Here is a 20,224-nt window from a genome sequence, read left to right as displayed (position 1 = left end):
TTTGCCTCTGCATGCAAGTAAGTAAATAAATAAATATCTTGTTAGCTGATTATTTGGTAATTTTATTATTATTATTATTATTTGTCAGGGAGAAGTATCACATCTGCAGAGCTTCAACTGCATATCCCAGCTGTGTTTGCTGGATATCAATTGTATTACAATTGTCTGGCCGTGGTCCAGCATGATGACTCACCAAAGCCATGTTATCGCATCAGCCTGTCACCAATGTAATAACTTTTCACTGGATTACACAAAAGCAAAACACATGAAAATAAGAGGATAAACAATGGAGGCAAACAGATATGTAGCCATGCATTAATAACATATCTCTTCTAGATGCTATTTCCATCTCTTTAGTACCTGTCAGCTCCGTTTCTGCCGTCTCCAGTAAAGTGCCTTTTAAATCTGACATGCATCTAGTGGGCAGCTAGTTTCACCAGCATGAGGTGCAGGTTATGCTTGACTTATTCATTGTTTTGGACCGTAATTGTATAACAAATATAAGCAAACGCCTGCCCTGCTGTATGTAAGTGCTCGTGGATTACAATTATTATTATTTACAGGCCAATTCGAAAGGCAAGTAGATTTTAACACATCCCTAAAACTCTAGCGGTGATAAGCTTTATTTCCTTAAATATCTCATTTTAATAATTTGTTTATAAATAGCTATGGTTAAGCACTACAGTTCTTTTTAATTGGGTAACCACCTAAAAACACGTCAATGTAAAATTGCTTATTGTTAACAGACATTGTTAGTTAAAATGAAGAAAAATAAATGGAAAGCTGTTCATATATACAGTTTATGTGCCGCAGAGCATCTGATTGTGTCTCACTGTGTTCCTGTGTGCTCTCCCTCCTCTGTTATTTGTCATGCTGTGATGGATGGGCTGCTAGTTTGAGTTTCTTGATTAATATGCTGCTCACACTCTCCAGCTGTAGTGTGTTATGTCACAAACTGGGAGTTTGGTCAGTAGGGGACAAAAGGTCAGGTGATATGTCAGGTCCCTGGAGATACCAGATAGAAATGTGAGATAATTATTTTTTAACCTGGTTCACCAACAACACCCAAAGACTGGAACATGTGGTTTTCCAAACATGTCCAAAAGTCATTGAATTATTCGCTCAAACGATTTGTTCAAAAACAGAACAATGAGACTCACTGGTTGCAACAATATAGTAACATAAGCAGTTCTGTCAGGACCACTATCGTCAAATATTATTGACAATTAGCATACAGTTTGGATTGGCGGTATGGTTCTGACCTGGGCGAGAACTCCCTGCGCATCCATGCAGTCTAGCATGGATAAGAGCAAGGAGAGCGGCAATAACCTCCCTTGGGGTAAACAGAACAGAACCAACATGAATGTATGCAAATATAATTAATCCAAGATTTTAAAGTACAACATAATTCGAGAATTTATTCTGATTCAAGAGGAATCAGAATCCCAAATCCTGACTGGACGAGAGGAGGAGCTGGGGATGGAGGAGGGTAATTCGCTCCTGAGAAACGCGATAGCTGCTGATAATACTGAAGGTGCTTATATATGTATACAGTGATAGGCGTCTTATTTCTATAGGTAGATGTGGATCAGCTGAGAGTCACTGATGCGAGCTTGACTAACGTGACCTGCCAGAACTGACTTGACGCTTGATGTACATTTGATTCAAATATATATTTTTTAAATAAACCAAATGTGTATGTGCTTGAATTAAAAAAATGCAGATATAAATCAGGTTATTTTTTTATAAATCAGAGTATTAAGAGTGACAAATGGGTTTCTGTTAAATACAATAAAAACTCAATGAGAAGGTAAATGACTGTATATTGGCTTAACTAGAAATAATTACCTAGTCTTATATCACTGATTCCATTAGCTGATGTAGAATTATGAGAATTATGTAGATGATATAGATTTATCATGGCTTCATCACTGAACTGAACGGTGCATATTACATTTCCTCTGTCAATACTTTCATAAGTCTCTTATGAAAACACTGACATGACATTTCACGTGGATTTTTTTTTTGCATTTGGTTACAACGAAGGTTTCCCCAATGTTCCATGGACATTTTTATTCCTTATTTTCACACATTGGAAATTAAGGTTAGAGTCAAGGCAGAAACTCAAAAACTCTTTCATGATGCTTTGAGGAGCTTGGAGTTTGAGTCTAAATTTTGAGTGAAAGAGTTTCAAGACTTAAAAAACACACTCATTGCATCTGAAATCCCATACTGAGTAGGCACTACATTTACCTAATGTATTTTGCCGTTAAAAAGTATGTTCTATAGAGTATGAATATGGTTAGTATAAATGAAAGACTATGTATTTAGATATACTACTCTTTTGGCATAATGTTTTTTACATACTATTTAATAGGGGAAAAAATGTATTTCAGACGCAGCATAATATTTTTTTGGCTTTAGAAATTGTTTTTTTTTTGAAAGAAAGAACGAACTGAATTCTTGCTAAATGATTTTAATCTGTGCTAAAATCTGATGGGATAATCAAATAACCTTCAAAGCCGCTCTAAATGAAATATGGACCCCTCACAGTGGTTTCCTGACTGACAGAATAATTGGACATCAGCCGGATGGGTTTAAACAATCCAAGAGGAGATTCTGACTCAGTAATTGACCATTAGATCAACAGGAGATGAAGAATTGTGTCTGATCGTCTGCATTCAGTGAAATAATCACAATATCAAGTTATTTGCTAGATAAAATTAGACAAATATTTTGCAGGGAATTCATATTACATTTTCAATAACAACTTGGAAGGTTATTGGTAATGACATATAAAAGCTGCAATATAACAAAAACCCATCCAGATGGAACATTAAATGAAATGGAAACTCATGGTATCATTCACCTTCATTTGCATTCAAGGTTGTAAACTGAATTATTCATGAACTCAGAGGGGTATAGAGGTCTCATCAAGATGCTTTGATTCAAAAACATTTTACACCATTATCCATTAAAGCATCACATGGGAATATTGCACAAATTAGAAGTCTATAAGTACACTTTTAAAAGCATAAAAGCTTACACGTTGTCTATACTAATCTGGTTGTTTTTCATTTCATTCCTAGCTTTTTAAGCCTACATAACAGAGCATTTGATTTTAGTATTTTCAAAATGACTCATGATGAATGTTGACAACAGTGTCATCATCAGTGTAACTGAGGCTAGTTGTCCAAAAACCCAATCGTTAAAAAACATGTTAAATTGGATTATTTCTAGTCCTTTGATGGAGGACATTCCAAATCTCTTTTTTTATTGATTTGTGGTTTGTATTATTCTATATTATGCACATGCATCGTAGACAGAGCATGCCAAATATTGCTTGCGGATGTAATGTGTCTCCCATGCTGTGGTTTTGCAGCATATTAATTTTCACAAAAACAAATATAAAACAACTAAAGTGGCTCAATAATCGAGCTCATTGGACGTAATGGAAAATTCTTTGGAGAAGCAAATTAAATCCTGCTGAAATCATTATAGCTGACAAATGTCGTGAATTACAACAGGTGGACTCCTGCCATTGCTTGCTCTGTGGAGCTCTTAATGGGCTACTCATAATGCAACAGTGTTTGAAAAGTGTTTGCCTTTCAAATTTATGGGAAACTGGTATTCAAGAGTATGCATTTCTCACAGAGTGTTTATGTGTGTGAGTTTACATATTCCGTGGTTTAATCCCAACAGATGCAAGTTAAGAGAACCTCCTGGAAAATATAAAATGAAGATTCTGTCATTATTTGCTCACCTTCTTAAACAGGAATCATTTACTCTACATTGATACTCGAGCTAAAATTGTACAATTTTTTTTTTATTCAGTTTTCAATTCATTGGATCTGGTAAGAACATATCAACCATCCAACCCAAATCTTATTGAAAATCGTAACTATTTTACAAATTGGTGATTTCGTTTGAATTTGTACGATATAAATCGAACAAAAATGTAACATTTTTTAGAAAAAAAGTAAACCTATCCACCACTGGGGTGTAAGCAGATCAGACGAAGATGTATGAATGAGAATGTACAAATTGATTTGCATTAGCCACCAATTCACCAAACGTAAAATAGTTACGCATTGCCATAAGATTGTGCTGCATTCAATAATTATTTATTATTGAATAAAATAGGGGGAAACTAAATTTCAAAAGAGTGGCTGGGTTTAAAATCTACTACATGCCATTCTGCCATCTACATAGCATATAAAGTTTACTATTATGTAAAAAAAAAAGTAATAAAAACATAGCACAAAGCAGTTTAAACTGTAGTATGCTGCTATACATGGCCTAAAAAAAATCCTGCATTGCCATTGAGATGAAATTAGAGTTTCAGATCAATGCACATTATCTGACTCAGACAACACACTTTGTCAGCTACGTTTAACACAGTTCTAACAGGTCTCATCTCGGTTGTGTGTAGTAGCGTGTGAAGAGATTTAGATGCCAGCTAAACCCACCATCATGGAACTGCTGAAATTGTCCGGATGAGCAGCAAGACTAAAACAAAGCCCAGTTGTAAAAATAAATAGCCCCTTTATGGTACAATTTTTAGACACAGGCTCAGGTGGCACAGCAACAAAACCTGCTGAAAATATAAAAGAAAAGAAAATCATGTTATAAAGATATTTTAAAGACATTGGAAAGACGGTCTTCCATGTTCCCTGCTAAAAGTACAACTATACCTGGTATGGTACAGTTTTCATTAGTCCATATGCTATTAGGTCACAATGAAAGGTATCATGCCGGTAGCCTAGTTTGTTTTTGTCTCTGATACTTAATGAACAGCTATTGTGAATGATCACAGTTTCAGTCGACATCTTCAGTTTAAACATTAACAAGTCCCGTTTGTGTTAAAATGGCTTTAAAAAGCTTTTTGTAGTTTAGTCATCCATATTCAGCAAGATATTAACAATACACAAACTTGTATTTGTTCAGACAATTATGCACGGGTGAACTTGAACTAATTTACATGCTAGTCAGAATGCGTAACTCCCATTGTGAATAGGCCATTTCCATCACGACATGCATAATGCAATATCCTAAAAATCTCAGTATAAAACTTCAGTATAAGCCTACTACTAATATACTGTATAATTTGCTATACTAATGAGTTCAGCCAAAAATGAAAGTTCTCTCATTATTTATTCACCCTCATGTAGTTCCAAACTCGTAAGACTTTTGTTCATCTCCGAAACAAAAATCAAGATATTTTAATGAAATCTGGGAGATTTCTGTCCCTCCATTGACAGTCCATGCAACTACCACTTTTTTGCTTCATAAAGAGAATAAAACTAATCCATATTAATAAAGCAGATTAGTCCACATTTTCTTTGACTGGATCGCTTTTTATGTTATCCAAAGCGTTTTCAGACCAGCACGCCCATGGACGCACATTTGCGATTTTAACAACGTGGCGCAGGACGTGAAAATCATAACTGGCGCCGCATTGCTCCGGGTGTATGATAGGGCCTATAATGTGTGATCACAGGTGGGCAAGTTTCAGACGTGGCTCCTCCAATCGGAGTTCAGAGTCTGATCTGTTTTATTAACCAAAGGGATTCAGTTTGCTCTGCATCTCAGTTTCTAAACCTCCATCCTCCAGTTCTCTATATATTCCGGGCAGCGTGCCGGTTTTGAATGGCACTTCAGGGGAGCTGAGCCCCGGCTATAGCACATGTTCGATCCCGACAACACACTGTTCAACAAACACTCACCTAATTCCTGCTTTCCTCTTCTGTCCCCAACCCCCCTACAGGCATCCTCTTGTCTTTTCTCTCCTATCTCTTTATCTCCCACTCATTTGACTATCCTTGCACAGAAATGGTTGAGATGATTTGTATTCATGCTGATGTGAGCTCCTGCTCCCATGCTCTCAGAAGCCTTGCAAAGATGGCTGGAGAACTGTTGGATTTGCGTAATACCTCCCAACGGCTTCCTCTTAGCAATCTCATATGCCACATTAACAATCCCATTGGCTCTCCCGTCAGTCATTGTTGTTTCAATACGGCAGCGTTGCGTGCGCAGCTTACCAAAATTCCTGCCATGGACATTTTCCAGTCGTGATGTCCAGCCAAGGCCTCCCGCAGACTGCTCCCTTCAGGGTTTTCGGCAGCACTAACCCGAACAGACTAATGCACTGCGGCACTTTTATTATAAAGAGATATATGGGGAAAATACTATTTATGTCACCTAGACATCATTTAATATCTCTAGAGTAATTTTATCCTCTTAGGTAAAGCTCAGAGTCATACCAGGAAACATAGTAACTTTGGCTGTATTACAATGTTAGACAGCTTTAAGGTTAATCATATTTATAGACAAACCTTAATTGAATAGTAGTAGGCTAGGGCTAAGAGACCAACAAATATTTTATTTTGGCAGATTAACTGATGCAAATTTAATAATTAAAATAATTTTAATTCAATGTAATCAATACATTGATTTGTACTAGAACTGCAGAATTTTTGCTGACAAAACTAGTAATTAAAAAGTCACCCTGAAATAAAAATCAACAATTCCTATTTTTAATGGAATACTTTTTTTATTTTATTTTTATTTTTTCATGTGCCCTCGTAATCTTTAATCAAAATATCTGACTGGTTTCAGCTCTTTTAGCAGCATAAATGTTCTTCTCTGATGACGTTTTTACTGGCGCGAGGGCGGGACAACCTGTCACTTACCTAAAATCCACCAAAAGCAAACCACAACCATCCACCAATAAATTCTTCATGGATAAAATCAAGTCCTGCCCTACATTTATTCTTGCTCGAGAAGTAATTTCACTCAGATATACGTCACAATATAGGGAAGAAAAGACTATCGCATCTACTATTTCATGCTGACTTTATTAACATTAGCACCACAGCATTATAAATAATGTCTTGAGTCTGAAAGCTTAGGCAGCTGACTTGTTGCCTCACTGCTTTATCAGGCAATGACTCTGCAGGCAGTGTTTTTCAGGTAGACTTCTAAGCAGCGCACCGGTTTAATGATCTACAACAAAAAAGAGCGAGCTTTGGCGACAACTAAGCAAATATCTAATTACTTCAATAACAATTTATTTCTAGAATTGACATCAAACATGGAAAATGTTGGTCAAAAACGTGCATTTACACACAAACTGACCACAAACAACAACTTTCAGATGCCATCTTTTTTTTTTTTTTACCTCAACTGTCAAGGAATGGAACGCACAGGATTGTGGGATATCAAAGACATTGAAGGATACATCTATGCTGCCTTCAATAATCAATCAAATGAAGGTATCTCAGGAGGAGACAAGAAGTGAAGCTAACATTGGATTCGGACGTGCATTGATGCCTTCCTACCTTGGAATGCATCCTCCGAAGGCAGCATTTTTAAGCTTTTAATATTAAAGTTTGCCGTGTAAATTCAAAGAAACATGTCAAAACAAAAATGTCTTTCAACCATTGCCTTCGCTTGATGCAAGTAAAACAAAAACATAGTGTGATGTAATTCACAAACAAATGAACCTTATCAGCTCATTTATGAGATCCAAAAGACTCAAAGTTATGAATTAGAGTCATTTTAACCAGTCATTTACTGAATTAGTAGTTAGAGAATAATAAATTAACATACTGAACAGTAAGTCAGCATAAACCACATTCATATCTGACTTGAAACGAGAACAGTTTTATTATTATTATTATGTTTACTTAACCACCTATTGACAATACAAATTAAGTTATACATTCACAGCTTTCTGTTAATAGATGCTATTTAAATTGGACCCCCTTTTGCCTTCATAACTGCTTTAATTCTTCATGGGACAGATTCAACAAGGTGCTGAAAAAAATCCTCAGAGATTTCAGTCCATATTGACATGACAGCATCACGCAGTTGCGGTAAATTTGTCGGCTGCACATCCATGATTGTAAATCTCCTGTTCCAGCACATCCCAAAGGTGCTCTATTGGATCTAGTGACTGGTAAGGCCATTTGAGTATAGTGAAAAATTTGTCAGGTTCAAGAAACCAGTTTGAGATTTTCTCTTTTTTTAGCTTTGTGACACGGGGTGTTATCCTGTTGGAAGTAGCCATCAGAAGATGGGTGCACTGTGGTCATAAAGGGATTGACACGATCAGCAGCAATACTCTAGAAGGCTGTGGCGTTAATGCTCAATTGGTACTAAAAGGCCCAAAGTGTGCCAAAAGACATGCAGATGCAGTTTGAGGACTGTAATAATGTTCCTCCTTCAGTAACGTTACACAGAACAAAAGCACAAACATAATTCATGACTTTTCAATTCGAGCCTCGACTAGCGGCAGAACTAATGAACTATTCTGTGCAACCCTATTGTGGAATGTATTTAAGTAGCTCTGTGAAGGCAAAGGTATTGTTGCAACCGTTCGATTTTTTTTTTTTTTTAGATCCACCACACACGCAATCAATTTCTTCTTTGCTCATTTTAAACAACCAGCCTATTTCATTCTCACTTAGAAGTTAAAATGGCTAATAATACGGTGTAGTATTTGTCAAAGACTTGCAAGTGCTCCTTGAAAGAGTTCTAAAACAAAATAAATGGCTCATGAAACCGCAGCCTTCACAGTGAGCTAGCGGGAAGGATCAGCTTGAGAAAAACAACCCTTTATATTCCCAGCTTTGACTGACGGAGTGTATTCAGGAGGATATCTGCAGCCATTCCCGGGCTGTTCCTTGCCATCCATCACTTTAATTTAATTATTGCATTCATTAACCATGTGACACCACAGGTTATCCCATGCTGAGGCTCACCCCATGAGACCACATTTTTTCACAATTAAGGAAATCATATGCATGTCTTTTTAATAATGTGGGTCGCAGAGTCGTTTGTGACCCTGGTGTAGACTGAACAGCAGCTAATTCCTGCTCGAAATGAGCAGCCGAGGAAATAACAGGTCAGTTTGGCTCTCACCTCATGTTTTATTCCCGCCGGCCTCGGTGAGAGATTGATCCGGCCTTACGCTTACCGCAAATAACGAATGCAGGGCAGTGATGGCTTATTTGTGCATTGGTGTGTGAAGATGATTAGCTAATTACACTGTCAAGCCCTTCCCTCATTCCAAGTTCAGATGGACCCTCATTACTGGCCATTAAAGACCGTGAATGGGGCCGATAGTTTAGATTAGCAACTCCACAAAGTTTACATTGACAACATTGCCACATGGTCACCGCAAATTATGCCCTCGGCTAAAAGGGTGTTCTGTAGACAGCCTTATGAAATATGGAGCAAACTATACTTATGCTTAATTTTTTAACGTCTGAACAATAAATATTAAATTGAGCAATTTGTCTTAAGGGTTGCACTTACATAATGTATTCCTGAAATAGGATGGAAATGGAGAGGCAGATAAAACTCCACTCATTTCTAATGTGTAGTACATGCCTGATGGATATATAATAAATTTGGACGCCAATCAAAAGTTTTTTATCACTGGGGAAAAATCTGTCCGTCCGTCCGTCCATCCATCCGTCCATCCATCCATCAAACTGAACTAGTTAAAAATAGTTAATAATAAAAGTTTCTAGGCATAAATCTTTTTTTTAATATCAGTCAGAAATTGCAAATATGTATGTATGCATAAACATTTCATTCATTTGGTTAATAGGTACATCAAGAAATTTGATTGCTCAAAATGTAACTGATTGACCAACCTTCTATTTCCTTAAAACGACTATTAGTTCCCAAGGTTGCTTTTCTTAAATTTAAAGAAGAACCGATCAGTGCCAATCACTGGAGTCAGTGTGTGCTCACCTCGCCACACTCTCTCTCCACCTTTGCTCAGTTAACAGGCTGTAGATTACACACGTCAGTGACCAGCGCTCATCCACCTGTCGGTTTCCTCTAGCCTTGGCAGAACACCTGTCACCCGTGGGATTAGCATCACGCTACGGCTGTTTAAGATGGAGGTCACAAAGGCGTACAGCACTGGCGGGAGGCCCGGCTGCCCTTCCACGCCACTCGGAAAGCTTCTTTCCAAGACCTGATTTTGTCTCTCTCGGCATGGCGTTCCTTCATTGATCCAGTTCCTCCTCCTAATAGCTATAGATCTCAGGCCCAGCTCTAGGGGCCAATGAGGGCAAATATGCGTGTAAAGAGGTTTACAGACTCTCAAACCGCGACACATGCCATAAACTCAATGAGCCTGTCATCAACTTTTAGTTTATGTATTCTACTGCCTGCAAATCTGAATTGAGATTGAATAAGCAGTGAGTGATCATTTTAATTTGCATAGCTATCTATAAATCTATCTATCTGTCTATCCATCTATCTGCATATCCATCTATCCGTCTATCTATCCGTCTATCTATCAGTCTATCCATCCATCAATCCATCCATCCATCCATCTATCTATATCCATATGTTTAAAGTCAGTAAGATTATACCAATGCAAATGTCTTTACTGTCACTCTTGTCAAAACAGGTCAAACTAACTAAAAAAACAACACAGAAATCCGCAAATACAACATGCATTCCCATTTTCTCAAAAACACATAAAATAACACACAAACATCTGCTCTCCAATCCAATCTCAAGCAAAGCATGCTGGGACCTACTGCATATTTTCAGTTAATGCTATAAAAATTATTCAAGTAATCTCGAATCTAATTATATACAATCATCATTCAGAAAATGTGGCAAGGCAGATTCAAACTCAAAACGGCCACTTAAGTAACACTGCTTATTGCGTCAAAGCATCTCTCTGAACACTTTTAATTGCCAGTAAATCTTACTTTACAAGCATCTGACGAATAGGAAGACGAACATTTATTTTACTCATAATAATTTGCATAAATATTATGAAATCATATTCATTTATCAAGTGATCTGGTATAACGTCGGTGTAAGAGTCACTGGACCAAACACGTACTGTAATGTAAAACTAGATGCACTCGTTTAATTTCACATACATCAGCGTGTGACAATCTTCGCCCAGCGTAGGGGACATAAATCTTGCCCGACTATTCCTTCTCTCCTACATAAATATGCCACCCAATCTCCAGAAGGCTTCCTTATCAGTTGTAAAATGACAAGTGTTTATGTTTTCGTGTTTCGAGCAAAACGTTACATTGCCTGACAGTGAAAACACAAACGGAGCTTCGGGCGAGATTAGTTTAATCAAAAGCAATCCGCAAACGTGTCGTCATCTCCCACGTACTGGTTATGTCTACTGGCAGCACAGGACTGCAGGAGACACGGCGCTTTATCTGGGCTGAATGATGGAAAAACAAACGTAGGAATGGGCTTGATATCTGCGTGAAATGCGTCGTTTTGAGCATCAGGCCCACAGCGGCACCACTTTTTGTTTTTCCTGTCTCTCGATCTCTCATCTCATCCTATCTCTTGCTTTTTCTATCCTGTGACTGACAGTGTGAGTTGTGTGGGTTAATGTAGGTTTATGATGGCTTGGTCTTTACTTTGACACGACAATAGCTCAACGTTAAGAGGTGAAGAGACATGTTCGTGTGCTGTTTCTGTGATGCTGAAAGCATTTTCAACTACATGGATTTTTTCAACATAAATATTTCATACAGTGTTCTTTTTGACAAACGTTGTGCTCCAGTAGGGGTCAATGGCAAATGATATACACATACACAAATCATATATAGATATACATGTAATTCACTTTTTGGGAAATAATATTGAAATTTAAAAAAAGGACACTGTTCATATGAGTTTTAATGTACATGCAAATATATCCGAACAAACAAAACGCCACATCATTGAACCAAACTACTAAACTAACTATCACATTGTTTGGTTATTTCTGAATGGAATAGAAACACTTGTAAATTTGATAAGTGCAGATCACCATGTTTATCGCACCCATGTGTGGTGCTGTATGTTTCGAAAGGCATCAACATATGGGGCTTTGTGGGAGAAAGTAATTAAATTTGATCTAATCCCTCATCCTCCTCCGTAAGATGCCAATATAGCAGCGATGAATTCAGAGAGCATAAACGTGCGTCACGGCAGGAGGCTCGAGCTGCTCAATTCTGGCCGCTCGTTCGGCACCGGTTCCACGGTGAGGTATGAAGAAATGAGTGACAGCTGAAGGATTATGATCTGGCCTGGAGGCGGCCATGTGTCAGCTTTATTGATCCCGCAGCCGGCTCCAGTCAATGACCATGTGATTATCATCAAGCATGTCGACACCTCTCTCACACACATGGCATGAAACTCCCGTGCCAGTACAGGGGCTTCCTCTTCCTATTGACTCATTTCACATTGAGATGTCAGAATACCTACAGCCTCCATCTGCCGCACCAAAGAAACTGGAGAGGATTTCACTGGGGGCGGAAATCTCCCATGTGTACAAACATATGCACAACAATAGGTCAAAGGCTAGCTGGTTACCTCTCCAAAAAACATCACATGCTCACATTTTACCTGTCTTGCTTTGCTTCTAAACATTGAGAAATAACTATGTTAGTTATATACACTATGCCAAAGCCATATGTGATATCAAAAGTGGCATCAAAAAATATAGAAAAAAAGTATCACAGTTTCCACAAAAATATTAAGTAGCACAACATTGATAATAATAAAGCAAATCAACATATTAGAAAGATTTCCGAAGGGTCATATGACTCTGAAGACTAATGAGTAGCCTAATGACACACTATAAACTATATTTATATTAGATATGCATTATATTTTTCTTAATCTTATAGACCTTAACCACTAACATTCATATGCATGTCAATATATATATTTTTGCTTTCAGAATGTAATATTTATAGATGTATGCACTTTATAGCGACATCTCAATGCCAACTGGATGACAAATTCCGACTGTCGAATGATGTGTCATTTTGTTGTCAGCATCAACTCATCTGCCTGTGATTCTACATTTATAATTCTAAGAGGATAAACTGTCCTCTGACAAAACTCGAAACAGCAAACATTAATTATCATCAAACCAGTTGAATCGCAAATTTAAAAGTAATTATCCCGTGATGACAATATCAGTCCAGCACGGTTTCTGCATGATTTGGGTCAGCTGTGTTAATGCAGCGTTAAGACCATCTCAGCATGTTTATTCTATGAGTGATATCTTAACGGTTTTAATCACAATGTTTTTAACCAGAAGAAACAAAACTCTGCAATCACTCCAATATTGCATGGTAGCAGTTTGAGTTTGACACTGCATATCAGTAATGTGCCATTATATATAATCCATATTTTTTTTTTGCACTTAAAGATACATATAATTTCAATTACGTGTGTGTGTGCGTGTATGTGTGTGTGCGTGCGTGTGCGTGCGTGCGCGTGAGAGAGCGTGTGCGAGTGCGTGTGTGTGTTAAAATCTGCTTATTGATAATAATGGAAACAACACTTTTAAAAAGTTAATTTCCATTATTATTTATAACAGGATCTACCTTTTCATGGTTAAATATAATATTTGTTTTGTTATAAGAGACAATAAAAACAACCTTGTGCATCAAAACCACTCCTTTCCTGGTAAAAAAAGCTGTAATAATTTAACATAATTTAACATAAGTAACACAATTTTTTTTTTTATGCCACGAAATCAACTTCATTCCGTAAAACATGGATAATGAACTACGCAAATAGCATTTCAAACGCCTCCAGCACGTTTTATAATTACTCAAAACACAAATATATACACCAACAGAAAGCTGAACTTTTCAAGTGTTAAAAGTGTAGAATTGCATACATGTAGAAAATACTTTAGGTGTATGTGTTTTGATATGACAGGGTTTATGAAAACATGTTCCTAAACAGAACGGACACTGTGCTGCTCACATGCCATTAAAGCAACGATAACATTGCGACAACCAACGTGCTCTTACACACTTCACCTTCAGAGTATTTGACGTGTGTGTGTGTTGTGAAAGGAACTGCACAGCCCTGCTGGCTAAAGGGAAAGCGCACATTAGGAATTACTCCCCGATATGCCGTGATTAGCTGTCAAACTGCAAGAAAGATGAGAATGGAGAGAGAGAGAAAGAGCGAGGGAGACGAGCGACTGTGCTCATTGTTGGTGGTTTTATCTCGTCCCGCCAGCTCCCACTCATGTGATTACTCAACGCAGAGCTCTAGTGCACTGTCAACCTTCACGTCTGACAATTGTTCGGTCCACTGATATTACTGTAAAATACCAGACGTGATACTTCAATTAATGGAAGAATCGCAAGAAAAAGGCACAGTGCACCACATACAAGCTTTACAAATAGATTAAAGTGTGGCCTAGCGTTTAGAGTGCTAAAACATATTAAGTCATGGAGCTCAGGTGGGTGGCAAGTTCAAATCTGGCTCGCAACTACATTCTACCCACTTCTGCACGTCATTTTCTGTCATATCCATCGCAGTCACTATAACAATAAGCTGAAAAACAAACATAAAGACCAAAAAAAAAAATTTCTCTTCAAAGTAGTATGAATATATAGTCTCTTAATACTAATATTAATAGAAGGCCATGAAAACTGCATGCATATTAAAAACTACTATATTTTTAACTGGTAGACTTACATATCCACAAACACTCTCACACACACACACACACACACACAAACACTTTCACATATTTATAAGACATTTTTCATATAAACAAGAAATAATAAAGTACCATTCAAAAGTTTTGGGTCAGTAAGGTTTTAATTTTTTTTAACGAAATGAGTACTTTTATTCAACAAGGATGCATTAAATAGATCAAAAGTAACAAAAAAAAATATATAAAAAGACTGTATAATGTTATAAAAGATTTCTATTTAAAATAAATAGTGTTCTTTAGAAATTTTTATTCATCAAAGAATCCTGGGGACATTTTTTTTATCAAGGTTTCCACAAAAATAATAACCAGCACACATGTTTTCAACATTGCATCACAGCTTTGCATCACAAGAATAAATTATATTTTAAAATATAAAAATAAAAACAATTATTTTGAATGGTAATAATGTTTCACATATTTTTTTTATCAGCCTTGGTGAGCATATAAGAGACTTCAAAAACATTAAAAAAAATCTTACTGAACCCAATAATTAGTCACAAAACTTTGAAACATTATTAATGTGCTATGAAAATTAACAATTTTATATGTATTTATGGACAACATCTCTGTTCTTTGTTCAACTTCTCTCCCTGCATGGAGTACCTCCCATAAAATCTTATAATAACAAAGGATTAAGATCAATTGAACACTAAAGGATAAAACCTAAACTAAAAAAACAATGTGTAGAAAATATTTTTTTAAGAAGTAAATTACATGTATAACAAGAGCAATATAGACAGACTTAACTAAAGCAGCACCGACTCTCCAATATGTCCCTCAGCTCCAGAGAGGCAAAACAATAGGCATATCGCATATATTTGATTGAGTGTATTATTATTATTATTAAGTTAGGTTTGTGTTCCCAGGAAACTGCCAGCATGTCTTTAGTAAAATGACATGCTGTGAGAAGTAGCAGACGGAGATTGAGCCTCATAGTTCTGCCTGTTTCAGCATGTACTTGGCATTCAAAAGTGTCCCTAAAGAGCTGCGAGAGCAAAATAGAGGCTAGAAGAGAGAGACTCAAGCTTCCTTCATTTCATCTTTGATTATTTCATAATGTCTTATACTCTATTAAAGCGTTTTGCTTTAATTTTACAGTTATTTGATTATAATTCATACCAATGTAATTAAAACCAACACAGGCTTGCATTTCAGTTAGCTAATGGCATTACTAATAATCAATTGGAGGGTATTCTGAGGGCAAAGGCATCTGTGTCTTTAAATGTTCCTGAAGGGCAACAGATTTACTAACTGACTTGTCAGCCAATACAATAGATCCACACACCTACTAGACAATCGTGTCTCAGTCCTGGACTGCATCCCAGTTCACACAGGGTGAATACGGTTCAAGTGAGACACTTAAAGTCCATGTAAAGGCAATTCTAAAAACAAAATCTAAACGCATTATAAATATTAGAAATGTATTGCTAAAACACATTACAAATACTGTGAACTGTGTAGTACTGAATTGTGGAGTTAGACCGTTAAATAGTTTTTCACCATTGCTGTGTACAGGACTTTTTGGGCGGGGCTAAAACGGTGGCTTGATGATGCACTGGAGCCCCTGAGCTCCTGGCCCCGCCCCTACTGTCGATGATGCACTGGAGCCCCTGAGCTCCTGGCCCCGCCCCTGAGCTCCTGGCCCCGCCCCTACTGTCAATGATGCACTGGAGACACTGAGGCTGGCTCAATCACGAGTTACTTTCATTACTATTAGTTACTACAGCCTACAGTTTGCTAGCTAGCTATGCCTTAATCACAGAAATGCTTATTATATGGATGACATCACTTACAAAACAGATCGGTGTCCTTATTTATATTTATGAAAAACGATCACATCAAGAAGGGGTGGATTAATTTTGTGAAGAGCCACCTTGATGGAGAGCTGAGGATCACCATCAACACCCGCCTCTGTAGTGATCATTTTGCACAGGATAGTTTTATAAACTTTCGTCAGAGACAACTGGGATTCACTGATAATCCGATGTTATGGTGAATGTGGCCGAACCGACTATCTCCCGCCTCGGCCTTCATTCTCCCGTCCCACAAGTGGGCGTGGTTTCAGCGCAGCCAGCGGACACGCCCCCAGCGTTTGAGAGCAGTATTTTCAACTCATTTTTTCAAGATTTTGATAACTTATTTTATTTACTTGGTGGCTTTTTTATCATTCAAATTTGGCTGGGTGGCAAATAACTTTTTTTTTCTTAGAACACATACTTAACTTTGACTTTAAAGGGACTTTAAAGTGTAGACTCAGCCTCAGACGTCATGCCCTCGGACCGTTGGCTGAACGTCTGATGCACATGAAAAAACTAAATTGGAAACATTTCAGGAGTTTCTAAGTCGTCATCTGATTGGTTGAATTCTACAGGATTTATGGGTGATGTGTGTGTCACGTTCTTTAACAGTCCGTCTGGAAACAAAAATGCTGTGATGCCATACCCCCTCATGGAAGAAGAAAGCCGCCATTGTTGTGACAATGAGTGCATATTAGAATCAACTAAACGCTAGATTTTCAAAAGTAGTATGTTAAGTACGTGAAGTCTTTCAAATACATCCAGGAGTTTTACACACCTTTTTTATAGTAGGAGCATCAACGTATGCATTTGCATGCCCCTAAACATGACGCTGAACAAAACGAACAGTGATTGGTTGCTTTACATGTCAGTCAGATGACCTCTGGTCAGTCCTTGGCCAATGAAAGCTGCTGAGTCCAGACCTTCTGCCGTCAGACTAGAGGTCTGGCTACGCGAGACTACTTAAAGTGAAATTTCACAGATTTTCAACCCGCATTGTATTGTTACATTGTCGGTAGTATATGTAAATGAAAAATGCTTACTCATTGTCCATATTATAGTACCTGGACTGAGAAATTCTCATTTATTAAGACCTTTGACAGCTCCAGGGCTTTTGAAAAAATTAAAGATTATACTTCTGCTTTTTTGTATCCGTGCGTACGTACAGTCGGATCGACAGAACAGTTATTGTAAAGGTAGGTGTATCACTAAAAATTGTATCGTACTGTCTAAATTATGGTAAGAATTTTACACTACAATGGCAACACCTTTACCTGTCCGCAATGGCATTTGCTTCGGGGGTTGGGAGGAACTGACAGAATGGCCGTTTCTTTCCGTCTTTTTCCTCTGTTTGACTACAAACACTAAATTTTTCCGATTTTCCGTCACGGCGTTCTCTATTTACGATTCTTTGCAGCCTTTAGCCGATGCCTGGATCCTTCACTTGAAACCGAAACTAACTCCCGCTAAATGTTTACTCTTCAAATTGTTGCACCCGGGAACAATACAAGTCAACACCACTGTAACTAAAAGTTTATAAGAAGTTTTTCTTACTAAAACAAGGTGCGTATCCATAGCAGACTGGTGGGAGAGGCCTTGGATGGTAACATGCCCAGTGCATTATGGGTGTTGAGTTTTTCCTACCTATTCGGCAAAAGGGAAGATAACAGCCTTTTTTCTCTATTCAAGTAGCACCGATTTCAAACATTGTTTCTCCTTTATAATTTATAGGCAGCCAAGTTTTATTGAAAGCCCATTTTTCCAGCGGTGAAGTGCCCCTTTAAAGGGATAATTCCCCCAATAAATTAAAACTGACATCATTTACTCACATTCATTTAACCTGTATGACTTTTGCATAGCTGTAAAAGCATGCATGAATGCACACTGCGACTCACCAGATAAACTATGCCATCTGGACACATTTGGCAAACTATTTTCAATGCATCATGCATACACACTAATATTAATCGTGCAGGCTTTTTAAAATGGAAAATGTGAATTGGATGCTCCAACTGTGCTTACATTTATTTGTGAAACGATATAGTTGAAATGTATATTGTACGAATGTATATTAACTTATAAAGTGCAATATAGTAAACAGAAAATGTTACCAAACTAATATCAAGAAAAGGTGTTTCCCTCTGAGATGCCTTACTCAGGTGAAGATGCAGACAAGGTATAATAAATCCCGCTGCTACTGAACTTGCTAATGAAAACAGCATAAACAGATTGTTCTGTGCTCCATCATTCCTGCTTATAAGAGCAGATATCCATCATTATGACAGCCTGCTGTATTTGACTTCGCTATATAGCGGCTGGTTCATTTGCCCTGGTCAGAAGTTTCACTACAAAATCATTCATGTCCAGCACTTTAAAAAGTCAACAGCGCTCTATGTCTCTCATCATTCATTCTGGAACGAAAACAGTTTATTTCCTGTTAGTGTAGAGTACACTCAGGAATCACGTTATTTATTTATTTTGACAGAAATGAGTCATGATGCTCCTAGTTTATGGATAAAATGATTTGGTATAATACAAAATACAAAAGGAAAAACTAACAGCTTAGAATGTTTGGAAAAATATGACGGTGAAAAAAAAAAGACATTAAGCATAACTAATAAAAAATAAAAGAAATATATATATTTAAAACAAAAGTAATGTGATAAAATAAAAAAAGTAATAAAAAAAGTAATGTGTTTGTTCTAGAACGTGCCCACACAGTGATGTACAAACAATGTTATTTTAGTATTTATATACTATTTTCACTTGGATCTCTCACAGTTTACAAAAGCCAAGGCCGATGTATTGGTTGTAAAAGTTACGGTGTAATATTTCCAGACGCCAGAGCCAAACCTGCTACATACAATGTGCTATGTGATGTTTCCAGCTAATGCCTCCCTCGATTTATCTCTCTGACAGCCGATCCATACAGATAAATCACCTCGTACGGTTTTTCTCTCTACACACTCCAACCTGCACTGTATCAAACGATTAGAAGCGCACCAGCCTCTTCAGGGAGAGAATCAAAACTCTTCACCGCAGTAAACTTTCATATAGAGAGTTCTAGATATCTTTGGCTCATAGCTTACCTTGTGACAGTGAAAAGTGTTAATGCCTTTTCCAAATAGAAAACAACTAACTGACCATAACGGCACACCAAAAGGTCCATTGCCATTCCATTGAGAAGAGCTTTGAGAAAATGATTGGCCATCATTCACCGATTTTCAGAATTTGTCATCTATGCTCGCTTTATTCGTCTCTCTTTGCTGGTGCACAATAACAGTTTGTCCATTCGTCTGTGCAGGTCAAATTTATTTCCCGCTCTGTCTGAAAAGGCGCGCGGGTAGCAAACCGAACACAACTGGTGTCGACGGGCTCACGCGGACTAAAAAGCAGCAGGTAAAATGACAGCAGGGCTTATCTAACACAAAAGGTGCTAGCTTTGAAGAGTGATCTTCTGTGTTGTCAGAATTTTGATATCTAACCCAGGAATAACTGATGTTGTTTTGGAGAGCCTGCTGTATTTTTGTCCACGGATTGCACGAATGATTGAGCTTTATCAGTCGAGGCCTCGGAAGCGCACAACTCTCTGCGGGGAACATCAGGGCTTTATTGTCACTTTCTTTTATTCTGACATTCTCATTCCTACACCAGGAATCAAGGTGCATGAGACAGGATGAATTTTTAACCAGCTGTCCTCTGTGAAATGTGCCCAGATGAATAAAACAAAGGCTAAAGACACGCAATGAAAAGTCTTACCTGCAGATTGAGTGGCCCAAATAAATGCTTGATTGCTTGACAACATATAAAGCCCCGGAGAGAGAGAGTTATGGACTTGAGTTGAGAGAAATAGAAGGATAATAATGTAAGACAAATAAAAAAGAGAGAGGTCCATTCA

General features: G+C 37.6%; 1 long non-coding RNA gene across 2 annotated transcripts in view; it reads right to left on the bottom strand.

The window, feature by feature from the left end:
• Positions 1 to 20,159, bottom strand: part of LOC306989466 — a 58,830-nt gene extending 38,671 nt beyond the window's left edge. For both annotated transcript variants that reach the window (XR_013795638.1, XR_013795639.1), the window contains exon 1: positions 20,086 to 20,159. This is a non-coding gene — a long non-coding RNA (uncharacterized lncRNA). The remainder of the gene's footprint in view (positions 1 to 20,085) is intronic.
• Positions 20,160 to 20,224: the final 65 nt, after the last annotated feature.

The sequence above is a fragment of the Phoxinus phoxinus genome, assembly GCF_949152265.1.
Source record: "Phoxinus phoxinus genome assembly, chromosome: 21".
NCBI lineage: Eukaryota > Metazoa > Chordata > Actinopteri > Cypriniformes > Leuciscidae > Phoxinus > Phoxinus phoxinus.
This window is presented reverse-complemented; position numbering and strand designations above follow the sequence as displayed.